The 12,814-nt window shown below is 46.6% G+C and overlaps 1 protein-coding gene across 4 annotated transcripts in view; it reads left to right on the top strand.

The window, feature by feature from the left end:
- HIPK3 (homeodomain interacting protein kinase 3) overlaps positions 1-12,814 on the top strand; it is a 94,285-nt gene that overhangs the window by 30,744 nt on the left and 50,727 nt on the right. Inside the window, exon 1 of one of the 4 annotated variants that reach the window (XM_048949657.1) lies at positions 8,885-9,056. The exons of the other annotated variants lie outside the window; for them this stretch is intronic. The gene's annotated coding sequence lies outside the window, so the exon portion shown is untranslated. Of the gene's footprint in view, positions 1-8,884; positions 9,057-12,814 lie in introns of those variants that run through there. 4 annotated transcript variants of the gene reach the window in all.

Here is a 12,814-nt window from a genome sequence, read left to right as displayed (position 1 = left end):
CCTTCAACCGCGAGCACTGTGTGTTTACCTATACAGAACTCATTTTTGCCCAGGCTGACCGCTGTACGCCGTGCCCCGCTCGAGGCGCGGCCGCCGGCTCCCCTCGTGCCGTGTCGGTGCGGCGGTGCCGAAGCCGCCCAGCAGCCCGCAGCCCTGCGCCCACCTCCCGCGGGCAGCCTTGCCTTGCCGGCGCCGCCGTGCCCTGGGGCTGCGGGGAGCGCCGGTGCCGGCGGCGGCGCGGCTGCGTGCTGTCACGCTGCTGATAGCGGTGCACGTTTCAGCGGTTTGGCTTCTGCGTTACCTTCCGTTACGTGTGCGAAAAGTTTGTGCCCTCCCTGGCTTCACAACAACGCGGGAGCGCTCAGGCTCCGAGTTACTTTCTGACGTAACAGTTCCTTAACAAAATGACTTGTGGGAGGCTTCTGTAAGCCGAGTTTAAAATTCGCACAAGAAAGAGCTGTCTTGTAAGCGTGGCAGCCAGCAAAGAGATTAATTAAGCATCTGGAAAATAGGTCAAGGCTGTATTATGAGGCAGCGTGGTGAGATCGCAAGTAAATGGAGCGAGGTGTTACTGTGAGCTTACCAGGAGAAAACAGAGCGGGACGGGGCAGCGCGGTCTGTCCCAGCACCAACCATTTATAGCAGCACTGCGCTGAGCTGTGTGTGACCGCACGAAGCAGGAATGGCTTTCTGTGCACCGTGCTGCTTGCTGTCGACTCGCCTTGTGCTGCTGGTTCTGCTCCTTGCTGGGGCGTGGCACGGCTGTGCCCAGAGGCTGCGTTTGGGGAGATGCTGTGGCTGCACGGCTCCGTGTGTCTTCGTGCCTCGGGGTCACCTGGCTGCCATCCCTGTGTGAAGCGGGGTTAAAGTACTGCTCGGGGGGCTGCCCCCGACGCAGGGCTCTGCTGCCATCTGAGGTATTTCTTTGTTTGAAGCTTCTTGTGTTTGCGACTTTCCTCCCTCCTGCCTCTCAGGCAGCTTCCCTACAACGAGGTGCCGGGGACAAAATAGAGACAGGATGTGGGGAGGAGCTGCCTTCGGCTCCTCGTCCGGCAGTCGGCATCATTCGTGGGGGTCGTGCTCTTGGTGTGTGCTGCCCCTCTCGTGCTGTGCCTTGTAGCAGCAGCAGCAGCAGCTTCGAAACAGACGTTGTGTTCTGCAGGGGATTTTCTCAAAGCTGTTTTCGGGTTGATTGCTCCCGTTTAGCTCCCACCGACTTGAATGGGGGCTTCCTGGGGCTCGGTGCTTGTTTACCCCCTGTGGGTAGAACAGAGGTGGAGAGGTAGCTGCTGACCTTCACCCAAACACATAGGCTCGTTGAGCTCTCCTTCCCCAAACTTACATGGTTAGGAATGTTTTTGTTCCTGCTATTTTAGGGGGTCATGCTCTTACATCGGTTTTACTTTTCAACTTTCGTTTAAGTAGAATCCTCTTTTTGCTGGTTTCTGTTCTGCCAGTGGGCTGGTTGTATAAAAAGAGATGCTCTCAACAAAGCCTCGCTTTTAGAAATGAGAGTTTCGTTGTTGGCTGTTGTGTGCAAGCAGGAGAAAAAGTACACTGATAATATTGGGACTGATAATATTCACTGTGCCCTGTATTTTGGACTGATGTTAAATGCAGAGCTGTATGCTAGAAAAAACTTTCTAGTTGAGCTGACGTTCATGCACTGTGGTGCACAACTGGTGCATATACCAGCTAGTGTGGGCAGCACGGCTCTGTGGGGAGCAAATGTAGAAATGTCAGAGCTGGCGCGGCCTGCTTTGCTGGCAGGTGGCAGGATGGGGCAGGTGACGCTGGCATGGTCCCTGATGGGGAATCTGGAAAAGAACAGGCTGGAAAGTAGGATGTCCCCGTGGCAATAGCAGTGTTTCTCTGTTATGCATTCACTGCTGAGTTTTGTCAACTGTTGTCTAGCTCCTGTATCTCAGACAGGCTCGTATGCTTCTGTTTTCCAAGCTTCTCCCCTTCAGTGACTGCACTGCCTTGCAGCTCCGCAAGAATTCCAGAACTCTTGGCATAGGATTCCTCTGGTGAAGAAAACATCCTTGCGCTTCTTCAGCAAAGTTATGAAGTTCCTCCAGATGGATTATATAAATTAGCAGCTGGCCAAATACTTACTTTGAGGCGGTCTCTTATGCTTTTTCGTATTTGAAAATGGAGCAAGAGCTGAACTCGGCAGTGGGAACTTCTTACAAAGTTCACGTCTCTGTTCATAAGTCACTGAAATAGTATTTGTGCTTCTGAAGCTCTCCTGATTGACAGTGGGAGGTGGAGTGGAAAGTCTGGATTACTTTTAGTTCAAGTCTTGGAAGAAAAACTTGTTCTTGTGTGAGGTGTAAGAGATCTCCAGATATCTGGAACTCCGCTTCAAAACTGCGGTTGGGTCACACACGAAACCGAATAGGAAGAAATTAGCAAGAGTAAGTAAGTACTGAGCCTTTTAGAGATGGCCGGTGAGTGGGCAGCATGCCTTGAAGAGCACTGCTGGCTCCTTAGCAACGTTTAAAGCAACGTGCAGTGGGCAGTGCTGTGACGTGGCTTAGCGGTGGGTTACCTGCTCTCACTTGTGCAGGCAGTGAGCACCCTTAGTCGACCTGAAGTAACCTGGAACAAAGCACAAGGCTTGGGAAATCCCGTTACCTCTTGGCTTTTTCCACCCCCTTTCAGAGACCAGCTTAATTTAGAGCTGCAATCTCTAGCGTTAGAGAAGCTGGAGCTGCATTTCTTTTCAGAAGCACTAACTTCAGAATGGCGGACAAGCAGATGTGCTGCTTTTAGTTATGAGAGTGGGTCACTTTCTGACAAAATGAGGTCAGTGTCTATTTTAGCAGTGTTGCTTAAAAACAAGATTTGCCACATACCTGGAGCATCTCTTAAGCAAAGGAATTCAAGGTGTTTAATTCTGAATTTCTCTTATTCAGTGACTTGGAATCAATTTAAAATCTCACTGTCTCAGAACTCTCCCAATATTACTGTGTATTTTCAATAGACCCAGAAATGTGTGAATTTTTGTGTTTTATTTTATTTTTTTTTTTTCCAATCAGTGTTTTTAGGAAACCTTAGAAACTATTTGTTTCCAACGTATGCCCTTCCTTCCTGTGCAGCATTTGGGTATAACGGGATGGAGCCTAGCAGAATCCTGAGTTCAGGCTCCAAAACACATCAGTAAAATAAGAGACAGTAAAGTATCCACAGACAAAGCAGGTGAGCAAATATTTTAGTATATTTTTAGTGTCATCAAAGCTACAGCAACTACCCTAATAATTAAAAATGAAATGGATTGTTACGTGCAGATTAATTATAGTGTGTTATGAATGACACTGCCGTCAGAAAAACTATTTTTAAAATGAGTCATCTCACATGCGTACGACTCTTTCCATTAGTACTAATATAGTTTTTTAGCAGTGGAAAATTATTTTAGTACTGTTTCTAAGCATGTTACAAACGTGACTAATGCTTTTTGTGTAAAGCATTGGCTATTATCAAATGGAAATCCCTTCCTATTTGTATAACCATTACGCACCAAATACTGTGTGGGGACTGCAGTTCCCTGTTCAGGTAGCCGGCAGACTCTTCTACCGTTTTCCAAAAGGTGGAAAATTCTGGGACAAGAAAGAGTGCTTGGACATGGCCTATTGAGAGTCTCATTCTCATCGTCGTGGTTTAAGAAAAAACCAGCCAAATGCAAGGGACTGGTTGCAGCTCTGAGGTGTGATCCCAGTAACAGAGCTCAGTGCTGCTGAGCGTAAGCCGTGCTGTGAGTGGGCTCTGGTACCTGAGGCGGCTTGCTTTGGCTCGCTTTAGGGGTTGCACCCCAGCTTTGCTTTCCTTCAAGGTGGAACACGGGCTGTGAAATGGAGGCAGGTCTCGCCTGGCACTCACCTCTTGGCAGTGAGGAGGGGAGAGAAGCAAGTCGGTCCTGGGTGGGAGAACCTCCGCTGGGAGGCCTGCAGCTGGAGCTGCAGTCACGGTACAGCTGTGCTCTGTGTGGGGCCGCAGTGTTTTCTTTTCCTCTTCTGTGTCATACAGGTTCTGCCCGAGTTGGTACGTGGCGACTGGTGGAACCTGAACAATCTTCAGGAGGTTTTTTTTTTTCAACTTGTTTCTAAGGATATCTTTCTGCCTTTAGACTGAAAAGCTGCTAGTGTACATCACTGCCTTGTAAATGTCTTCCTGCCTCTGTTTTCCTAGAAAAACAGTTCTAGGAAACTGGAACCTCCTCTATCGCTTACATTTCTTTAGTGCAGGGATTTTGGTGCTTGCGGCCTGTCTCGCTCCAATTTCTAGGAGGGAGAGGAGGTTCTTTTATTATCTCTATACCCGGCGTGAGATTAAGAAGCAATGGTTCAAATGTTGGTCCGACCAGTTTATTACAAATCTTAATCAGGGAAATGGGGAAGGGGAGGAGGGCGATAGAAAAGATATAAAAGAAGAAGCAAGGAGTCTTTATAGGAAGCAAGAGGGACATAGTTACCACCATGGATCCAGCGAGGTTCATAGTTCCATCTTTGATCCTCAGTAGTGGTGGGTCATCGGGCATTGTTGTTCTATTGATGACAACGACCACGATGATGGCCCCTTTTCAATAGTTTCAAAGTGGTCGAGTCAGCTGTCTTTGGAGTGACAGCTCAAATCCAACGTGGTTGAGTCAGCTCTCCTTGGAGTGGCAGCTTCTGGCTCTGGGATCTCAGCAGGAAACTCCTTTGTTCTTATCTTCCTGGCCTTGCCAGCAGATAAGAGGGAGCAGGGAGGCGCCAACTTGTATCTTGCCTTCACAGGATACAATGGCATCATCCCCCAGCCTTCCATAGCAAACAGGAGTTATTTGGTCACAGGCTAGGTCTTCTGCCAGTAAACAGTCCTGAGCACTATCTTCCGAAGGCAAACAGCTCCATAGATGTAAAATTGTCCACACAGTGATGTTGATTGCCACACAACACCCATCACTTGCCTCCTCAGCAACTCATTCAGTCTTATCACAAGAAAAACCTCAGGAAGCAAGCTTTGAGCCAAAAAACAAACAAACAAAAAAAAAAAAAACCAAAAACAAAACAAAAAATGAAGAAGGATTCTCACACCACCCTGTGGCTCAAAGATTGCTTGAAATGAAACATAAGTGACCTTCCACGGTGGTGAGGAAAAGAAAAGGGAGAAAATGAAAAGTCAGCAAAGAAGCAGGAGGGAAGGAGGAGGGGGAAAAGGGGGAGATAATCATTACACAATTACTACGAAAGATTTCTTGGGCTTGGTTACAAATGTTGCCCTGATCTGTTGGACTTGTCCATCATCAGTTGAAGTGGTTACAAAGTACATAGAGGATACAACGCGTTGTATAAGTTGAATAAAACATGGAATCATACAGGGTACAAACATAAGAGTTGCAACAACACACAGTAGATAAAATAGGATACTTTTGACCCATGGGCCACCTGGAAGCCAGGAAAAGAAATCAAAGTCTGGGCCCTTCCAGGTTTGGACAGGTACATGGGCTATTTTCCGTATACCCTGGGCAATTTGTTTAACAACTTTACCATGATCATCAATCTTTAGACAACAATTAGAATCATTCAATTTGCCACAGACACCACTCGGTGATACCTCAGGAGTGGTGACATGAATGTTACATGATGAATTAAAGGTAGAAAGTGAAAAGAGACAACCATACTGTATGGGAACTGCTGAGTCACGGCCTGAACCTCTGATTGATTACCTGAGGTGAGCCATGAGTCAGCCAGAGGAGCACAGCTGCAGGCAATTCACCTGTGCTGCCGGAAGGGGTGGAGCCAGGCTGCACCCCTCCTGGACCTATTTAAGAGCTGGCTACCAGAGGGGAAGGATCTCTTCTGGAGATCCTCCTCTTTGGTATCTTCTAGTGAGCTCAACCCAAGGGTAAGCTCTTCTACTTATTCTCTTTTGTGATCCTTGTTTGCTTTGCCTTACTCTTTTGATTATATTGCAATTATAACATCTTGATATCTATTGATTATACACAATTGTATTGTGATTATAACATCTTGGTTATACACATACATTTAGCAATGACCATACATTTAATAATAACCAATGTTAATAAACAAATAAGTAAAACAAACTTAGGTATTTGTGTCAGCTGCTTTCCCCACCCAGGAACTCCCAGTGTAAGCCAGGATCCAGATGGGAATTCTTCAGTAGAGGTTGTGGTGTTTATGAATAGCCCTACAATATTGCACTTCAGTTAATTCACTAAAAGTGTATCTAGTCTAATTTGACAATATGTGGACTTGCCATGTAATGTTTTCTAAGATGATTTAGTGTCTCGAGAACTTTACGCTTGAGCATTTCCAAAGCAATTCAAATGCTGAGAGATATAAATACTAGTTTGGCAAGTTCAAGTATTGTTGCAGTCCACAGAACTTTTCACAGGACAGTGTGTGCAGGATACCCCCACAGTACAAACCATCAAAGAGGGGTAATCCCAGAAACATACACATCTCTTTTTAAAACTTAGGCACTTTCCAACAACCATGTTTTGGATGGAACTCCTGGACTGGTGTGACACTGAAAAGCATCAGTGCAAAAGGCTTTATGATGGATTTATTTTGTGACCACATCTAGCAGATATTAGATGGGTCCCTTGATTCATTTCTCAGTTTGTTAGGAATTTGGAAACACTGTGGAGGAGTTACATGCAAATCATAATCAGTTTGGTAAAAAGGGGTGAAAGAAGGGGTCAAAAGAAATGGTATCACCGTGCAGGGAGTACCAGTAAGCCAGGATGACCTGTAAAAACCCTGAACCCAGTTGTGAAGTTTAACAGATCCAAGGACTGATACCAGTCACCACCCACACCCATAACAACACAAAACATAACACTATTGCAACCAAAAAATGTAATCAAATCACACGGCCTTGTGGATCCTTTCTGAAATAACGGGCTTCATTCCTAAGAGAAGAAAAAAGGCTCTTTGTTTCCCCTTTCCTTATCTACTAATCTAAACTTATTCTGTGAGGCAGGGAATTAATTGGTATTCAGTCTGATAAGAATGTGTTGCTTTCATGATACTCAAAACGGTTTTTTGGAAGAGCTTTTCTCTATGTTTTTGGAAATGATGCTGTGAGCTGGTTGTCCTACTGTGACTCTGCCAGGGTAACTTGGGAGTTTTTCTCAAGGAATGTTTTGGGAGCTCTCTGTGGCAAGTGCTCTTTGAGACTGTGTTTATAAAGCTCGATTGAAGAGATGGCTCAACTTTGTTTTGAGGATTAAAACGAGAGTAAAAGTTAAAAGCTAATTTCTTTTACAAATAGGAAGATTATTACATGGAAAGGAACACAGCAGGCTTGTGCTTAGTAGTACTGTGCTCTAGCTGTTGGGATCATGTGTTGTGTGTAATCTTGTTCTCCTTTTGCACATCCTTCTGTATGGTTGAATCAATAAGGTCTGCGCAGGGGAGAAGGAGAAATTTGTTGCACTGGTGGCTTTGGGAAATATTACAGGATGGCTTCATGGTGCTACTGGTTTGCTAGGAAGCAAAAGACAGCATTCTGAGAAGAGCACACATTTCTCGGGGGGGTTCTGCCTACAGTAAACACTACTTCCACATCTTCAGAAATGTGGAAGAAGTTTCCCCCTCTGAAACTCTCCTGAAAATTCCATGCCAAGTGTGATCAAGTCTGGGGACAAAACCAAAGTGGCAATAGCCATGTAGGCTTGTACTCCCAGAGGAGCTGCATTTGATGTCTGTGGGTGCCTGCAAACAGAACCGAGGGCAGGGCTCTGCTGCTGTCAGGGCTTCACAGACTTTTATCTCAGCGCGTCTCCTATTTCCAGGTTCAAATGGAATTAATCTCTTAAAAGAAGAGATTAGGCCGGCGAAGCCCAGGCCGGTTGCAGCGTGCCATTTGTGTTGATGATGGCACATTCTGATCTAGAGAGCGTGGTCTAATTGGGAGCTGGTGGCAGATACAACTTTTATTTCCTTTCTTTTCAGTTGCATAACAGTTTCTTGCCTCGCATAAATGCTTTAAATTATCTTTTCTAACTGCGATTGCAGTCATACTGGAATCATAAGATGTAGCTGTTGGCATTTGTGGAAGATGTGAATGTAGCGATTGTGTTCTCTGGTATTGCTGCTGGTACAAATGGTGGCATTGAGTCACAAGTTCACGCTGACGCTTTATGTAAAATACATTGGTTTCAAGTATATGGTGTTCTGTTTCCAAGCAGTGAGGTGGCTGTGCTGTGACTTGCTGCTATCACACTTGACCAAACTTGTACTTTCCATTGAGGTGGGTTTTGTTGTTGGCTTTTCTTTTTTTTTTTTAAATAACCAATGCAATTGTATTTGTGAGCAGAGCCCTCTGTTGCTGCAGTCACTGATACCTCTCTGTGGTTTCCTGAGCCATGAGTTCAGAGGTTAGAAGCAGAATCTGTTACATTCTCATTCAGGGTATTTTATTTTTGTCCAGAACCGGCTGTTCAATCAACCCCGCTGTCGTGTTGTGCCTGAAGTGTAAAGGCACCCCATATTGAAACTTTGTTGTATGGGTAGAATAGAAAAATGCTGTTTTTTTGGGTTTTTGTTTTTATTTTTTTTAGGAATGTAGCAGTGCAATTGAGGTATGACTTCAGGTATCACTGCAGCTCTGTTACTGTGTCGTGTGAAAGCACTTGGATGTTGCACAAACAAGCGTGTTTCTGGAGCAGGTAGTAACTTCAGCTGCAGGACTCGATGGCTTTATGCTCTGCTTCGCGCTGTGACTTTTATAAAGCCCGGGTAACCCTGCCCACTCCACGAGGCGCTGGCAGGAGGTGGAGGATCTGCAGCTCCGCTCTGCTGCCTTGCTGGCGTCTGCTGCATGAGGATTCCAAAGCTCTGACAGGTCTCTTTGCAAATAGACGTGCTTTACACCAAGGTTCTGCCTGTCATTTCTGTCCAGTACCCCCAGTGCTGTCCTGGGGCTCGCTGCCGTGCTGCCAGGTGCCTGTTGGTGCTGGCTGTGCGCCTGCCTCTGCACCCTCTGGGCATGCAGTCCCTGTCCGGCTGCACCTCTAGGGCTGGGAGGAAACGACTCCTAAGGTAGGGCTTGTTGGTGAGCCGCTCTGTGTGCTCTCCTTTGCTTTGCTGCCTTGTGCCGCCGTGCTGGGGCCCTGCAGATTGGCAGGAATGGCTGTGGGTAGCCGGGAGCTGGGTTCCCTGGGCCTGTCTCCACACTCATGGCATTCCTAGTGTGTTTTCCTTCTTTAAATTCCAAGCGATCTCAATTGCCGGTGCTTTGTTACAAATGGTGTGGTTGAAGTAAGGGTGATCGTGGGCAATAACAGGGCACTGGTATGAAAGTGCCTGCAGCAGTACAGCTTGTTTCACAATGCAGCTAAACATAACCCTAACTCAAAGATGCTGCCAGCACCAAAGTGGAAAGAGAGGGCAACTAATTTAGTTGTGCCTTTGCTAAATAACTTCAAGAGTTGGGTGGCACCTAATTAAAAAAACAAAACAAAACAAAAACCTGTTTTTTAACCTGGGAATAATAGCAGTAAACTTACAGTGTTTTCAAAGTGGTGCATGAAGTAAGTAAAGTGCTTCAGGGGTGCTTCTGCTGGACTCTTGCTTTGCTGGAAGCTGTTGAACGTTCAGAAGATCTTTGCAAGGGGGGTGCCATTAAATCAGCAGCAATTCCCTCTGACCGGGAGGTGAAAGAAGTGGGAAAACAAGTTTTCTGTAGTTAAAGTGTAACTGTAGCATTAGGTTGTGCCCTGGGCCAGGCTGTGCTGCAGGGCTTTCACCAGAAGGTGCAGTTTAGGGCTGGTGGTGCCTGGCATTGAGAAGCCCTGTTCATTTTTCAGAATTCAGGCTGTAGCACGGCAATTTTTCCTGAACTGTAGTGTGGTGCTTTTACTAACTTTCATTACTCTTCTCCCCCACCCCCATGCTCTATCAGGAGGAAATGTCATTCTGAAGTTAATTATTAATGGTGGTCAAGCCTGGAACAGCCTGTGCTTCTCAAGGCTGTTACAGCCTGCCAAATTTGTCATGTTTATGGATTTGTCTGGGGCTGCTTGGGAAGGCTGGAGAATTAGTTTCAAGAATCTAGCAAAGAGCATTGGTGCGGCTAGGTGAAAATTAGCAACGCTTTACCAGAAGTGTTCTGTTGCACAGGGCGGGGGCTGTGGGTTTGAGGCTTGGTTCGTGTAAAGGGAGGCTTGGCTGGAAGGGGCAGACAGAGAAGTGCCTCCTGTTTTTCTTTGCTGTATGAGAACGCATTTCTTTGTTTGCACTGTGAATGAATTTATTTAAAGTGTGTTATTTCAGTATGTGGTGGAAATGTGTCTATTTTCATTACTTTGAGAAATCCACCTGTTTCTAAAGAAACTAAAAATGGTCTTAAAACTAACGAAAATTCACTCATTTTTTATAATCTATTAGTTAGTAGCTGAAGTGCAGGTTGCTCAGTTCTTCCTACTTCAGACTTAGAGCCAAGGTGTCTCAGTGCTTTCTGAAGAGCCACTGCCTGGATGTGGTGATAATGGGTAAATATGGTGACATTCAACACGTGAAGCAGGCTAGGAGCTGCCTTCAGCCTGTGTGTGTGCCTCTGCCTATGGAGCAAGGATCATCCTGTGCATGGGAGAGGAGTGCTGGAACAATGTGAGGGGGAATGGGCAGATATCTGCGAGTGTGAAGGCAGTGAAAATCAAGTCTGAAGCTACCCTAGTAGTCAAACCTTGTTCCAGTGCTTTGTGTGGGGACTGGGCTCTTCAGTGACTCTCCCGCCTGCTTTGTTTGCTTTGCATCCTGCGGTGATCTTGTGCACAAGTTTGGACTTGGTTTTAAATGCAGTGTAACTGGAAGATGTACTCCAGCTGCTTGTGAGTGTGGAGGCTTGAGTATGCTCCCCAAAACAAGCACGGGATGATCTGTTTCCCTCAGCACCAGCCGCTTTGCTGTATGGCTTCCTGTCCTGTCGTGCTGCCCTGCTTGTTAATATAGATGTAGTCTGACAAGCTGCAGTTTGTATGAGGAAGCGGGAGCAGTCGTGATAAGAAATGTGCAGAAAGATGTGTAAGCTCAGTGAAATGGTTTATGACAAGCCTGGGTGGGGGGCATTCCGCTCCTGGCAGGTGAAAATGTGCAGTATGCTGCTGTCTGTAAGCACCAGAGCTCTTTTAGAAACACCTGCAAAACCAGCACTTCTTTGCAGTGTAGGTATCTGTAAGATTGCATGGTAGGCCAAATATTCCAAAATACCAATACAACAAAGCAAAACCCCATGCCACCAAGTCAGTGCTGTCTCAGGAAGGGGAGCCATGGTGTTTTCCCATTCTCTTTAAGGCTCATACCGCTGTGCTGTCTGTGTATGTGGCTGGGTTTGCAGCTGGTGGGGGAGAGCTCATCCTATTAATAACCATAGCTTCTCCAAGTGAAGACCTCCAGCAGCATTGTGCCAAGTAAGCTGTGTGCTACTCTCGTGTATTTTGTTTCATTTGCTCTAGTACAGAGAGCGTGCTTCTGTCTGCAGCAGTAATATAGTGGTGGCAAGGCAGTAGTGTTAGGGGGAAGCAAGAGGTTATATGCACATAAAGAACTTCAAGACCCTCTTTTATTTTTCTGGAGTGAAATTAGTCTGTTAGTTCAGTCTGCCACGGTTGCGTTACAGGCTGTTCTCCCAGGTACGTCATCTAATAGCTCGAGAAAGACTTCTTATGTGGGAGCAGAGCTGCCGGGAGCAGCTGGAGCTGTAAGCTGAGGGCTGCTTTCCTTTCCCCGCAGCCACCTGGACACCTGTCCCTACAGAGGGGGCAGCGAGGTGGGTCAGCCTGGGAGGACACAGAGGGAGGCAGGCACAGGGTGCAGCTTTGGCTGCAAGCGCTGGAGCTGTTTCTGTCAGGAGCTGAGCGTTGTGGCCGGACTGCTGCGTCTGCTTAATGTTTAGATTTGTCATCTCCATTGGAGGCCGGGCCTGATGCGGGGCGGCTGCACCAGGCTTTTTTTTTTATTCCCTAATCCCTTTGTGCTCTTCACCTAAAGCAAAGCTTTACGGGGGTGTGGAAGTGAGGCGGAGCAGACGGCACCTAGGTTGTGCTAAGCAAGCGTGAAGAAACGAGGTTGTGCAGTACAAACGAGGTTGTGCAGGACAAACGAGGTTGTGCAGTACGTGAGAGCGGGATCATCTCGCTTAGCAACAGCAGTGCTTTGGTGAAGTGTTTGCCTTTTGTCGGGGCAGCCGAGAGCCGCAGCACCGTGCCCGGGCCTGCTGCTTGTTTTTAAAGTGTTTCCTGAGCTGGGTCAAAATTTCAAGATTCTGTGGTCAATCAGAAGCATTTCTCTGAGGAAGCACAGAATGACCTGGGTTGAAAAGGACCACAGTGATCATCTAGTTTCAACCCCCTTGCTATGTGCATGGTTGCCAACCACAGCGCCGGGCTGCCCGGAGCCACATCCAGCTTGGAAGAATTGAACCTAATTTCAATTTGGCTTTCTGTATTTTTGTGTAGTAGCGGAAGGGAGGAAAAAAAACCATCAGAGCACACTGTGACTGTGCTGTGGTGTGAACCCAAGTGAGGTGAGCAGGGGCAGTGAGGAGATGGGCTTCAGAAGTGCCCTTCTGAGCGATGGTAACTAAGACGGTGCCTTGCAATGGCCTGGAGGGGAGCTGGTGCAGTAGCTTACCCCTTCCCAGTCTCTTGTTCATGAGTGTTGATAAGGCAGGGTTACTTTTTTAGAAGGAGGCTTCAGATAAACCCGCTGAATTGAAATACTCTTATTTTTTTCTGTTGTGAGATGATAATAAAAAGCATTCTCTTTTTGCTACTGTTTAAAACAAATACAAGTTCCAT

The sequence above is a fragment of the Lagopus muta genome, chromosome 6 (assembly GCF_023343835.1).
Source record: "Lagopus muta isolate bLagMut1 chromosome 6, bLagMut1 primary, whole genome shotgun sequence".
NCBI classification, from domain to species: domain Eukaryota; kingdom Metazoa; phylum Chordata; class Aves; order Galliformes; family Phasianidae; genus Lagopus; species Lagopus muta.
This window is presented reverse-complemented; position numbering and strand designations above follow the sequence as displayed.